At 47.1% G+C, this 2,500-nt stretch overlaps 3 protein-coding genes across 10 annotated transcripts in view; 1 reads left to right on the top strand and 2 right to left on the bottom strand.

The window, feature by feature from the left end:
• The window catches only part of LOC128384133 (H-2 class II histocompatibility antigen, A-F beta chain-like), a 226,345-nt gene that overhangs the window by 79,266 nt on the left and 144,579 nt on the right, over window positions 1-2,500 (bottom strand). The gene's annotated exons all lie outside the window — the stretch shown is intronic.
• Window positions 1-2,500, top strand: part of LOC128384129 (H-2 class II histocompatibility antigen, I-E beta chain-like) — a 120,748-nt gene that overhangs the window by 40,964 nt on the left and 77,284 nt on the right. The window lies entirely within an intron of this gene.
• The window catches only part of dlg4b (discs, large homolog 4b (Drosophila)), a 37,745-nt gene that overhangs the window by 13,784 nt on the left and 21,461 nt on the right, over window positions 1-2,500 (bottom strand). The window lies entirely within an intron of this gene.

Genomic DNA, 2,500 nt, shown 5'->3' with positions numbered 1-2,500 from the left:
TGTTACTCTGTGGTTGACAGGTGGTCGCTATGGTGTTACTCTGTGGTTATCAGGTGGTCGCTATGGTGTTACTCTGTGGTTATCAGGAGGTTGCTATGGTGTTACTCTGTGGTTATCAGATGGTCGCTATGGTGTTACTCTGTGGTTATCAGGAGGTCGCTATGGTGTTACTCTGTGGTTATCAGGTGGTTGCTATGGTGTTACTCTGTAGTTATCAGGAGGTTGCTATGGAGTTACTCTGTGGTTATCAGGTGGTCGCTATGGTGTTACTCTGTGGTTATCAGGTGGTCGCTATGGTGTTACTCTGTGGTTATCAGGTGGTCGCTATGGTGTTACTCTGTGGTTATCAGGTGGTCGCTATGGTGTTACTCTGTGGTTATCAGGTGGTCGCTATGGTGTTACTCTGTGGTTATCAGGTGGTTGCTATGGTGTTACTCTGTGGTTATCAGCTGGTCGCTATGGTGTTACTCTGTGGTTATCAGGTGGTCGCTAAGGTGTTACTCTGTGGTTATCAGGAGGTTGCTATGGTGTTACTCTGTGGTTATCAGGTGGTCGCTATGGTGTTACTCTGTGGTTATCAGGAGGTTGCTATGGTGTTACTCTGTAGTTGTCAGGAGGTCGCTATGGTGTTACTCTGTGGTTATCAGGTGGTTGCTATGGTGTTACTCACTTACTAACCCTAACCCTTCTGTTAGCTTTTAGGTTTGTAAATGGTTGCTGAGGTGTTAGGGTTAGGGTTAGGGTTTCAGGTGCAGGGGTGGATGAATGTAGGAGGCTGCAACACTAAATCCATGTTGCTGCCTTAAATTCTGTGTGTGGAAATAAATGAACTAATGACTGACAGGATGTGAAATGTACCGTGTGTGTCAGCTGGGGGGCTACAGACAGTTTTCTTCATGTTAGAGGCAACATACATCATCAGCTGTTTGTCACCTCAACACACCTGAACACAGGTAACATCATCCCCTGTGTTCTTCCTCACAGTGTTACAGCCGTCACTCCCAAAGCATCAGATAATGATAGAAGGTTTTCATCTGACTAGAAAGATGATGACACTCTGTCTCCTAGAAAAGACCTTCATAACAGCTCTCAGTGATGTAACGCGCTGTGGCTTCGATGTTCAGAAACATGTTGAGTTTTTTCTGTAGAGAGACTGATCTTTGTCTGACCTGACCCAACATTGCTGCAAACACTTTGATACTGCTGCAGAGATTTTACTAAAACATAACAGATATTACTGCAACCATGTCTTCAGCAAGGCCGAGATCACTTCCCTTCCACCACACCACCTGTACACCATTGACCTGCAGCTCAGCATGACCCCTCCTAGGGCTCGCCTCTACTCCCTGTCTGCTCCAGAGTGAAAGGCCATGGAGACCTATATTAATGACTCTTTGGACGCCTCCTCCTCGCCTGATGGAGCTGGGTTCTTCTTCGTGGAGAAGAAGGACAAATTGTTGAGGCCTTGTATCGACTACCAGAGCTTGAACAACATTATGGTGAAGAACCGCCAGCCCTCCATCTCATCTCCTCTGCCTTCGAGTTACTGGAGGGAGCCACTACCTTCACCAAGTTGGATCTGTGCTGCCTGTCACCTGGTCTGGATCCAAGGACTCAACACTCCCAACACTCCCATCACCAGACACTACAAGTATCTGGTGATACCCTTCGGCCTCATGAATGCCTTTGCTGTCTTCCAGGTATTAGTCAACGACTTTCTCAGAGACACGCTGAACAAATACGTTTTTGTCTACCTGGACCACATTCTGATCTTCTCCTGGACCACGGAAGACCATGTCCAGGCTGTTCTTAAGCATCTCTTGGCGAACTCACTCTTCATGAAGGAAGAAGTGTGAGTAACATTCCCCATCTCCCACCTTCCTTGGGTACATGATTGGGCAGGGATGCATCCAGATGCCAAGGTGGCTGTGGTCTCCTCCTGGCCAGTCCCAGAGACCCGGGAGCAGCTACAGCGGTTCTGCCAACTTCTACCAGAGGTTCATGTGAGGTTACAGCTCCGTGGTCGCCCCACTCACTGCCCTGACTTCCTCCAAGGGGCCAATGGTTTCACTCAGCTGACAAGGCCTTCCAGACCCTTAAGGCCCAGTTCACATCTGCCTCTATCTTCCAGATGTTTGACCCTGAGGGACAGTTTGTGGTGGAGGTGGACGCCTCTGATGTGGGGGAAGGGGTTCCTGAGAGTCCTCAACATCAGAGGGTCCTGTACAAATTATTCTTCAAACTCATCAAGTCTGATCATTTCAATCAAGAGAATCTGCCAGCAGGATCAGCAGGAAGGATTTCATGTGTTCATGAAACAAGCATAAAAACAGCAACTTATCAAACATGATCTGACCTTAAAACTAGTTTTTAAAATGAGATTTAAGCCTGAACTCAGCATTCAAGCTGAAGATGCTTGAAAGCAGATGATTTCTCTGATTATTATTAATGGCCTCAGTTTGGGGGTTGTGAACTTTTAATTTGTCTCAGTTGAATTAAT

The sequence above is a fragment of the Scomber japonicus genome, chromosome 22, assembly GCF_027409825.1.
Source record: "Scomber japonicus isolate fScoJap1 chromosome 22, fScoJap1.pri, whole genome shotgun sequence".
Lineage (NCBI taxonomy): Eukaryota > Metazoa > Chordata > Actinopteri > Scombriformes > Scombridae > Scomber > Scomber japonicus.
This window is presented reverse-complemented; position numbering and strand designations above follow the sequence as displayed.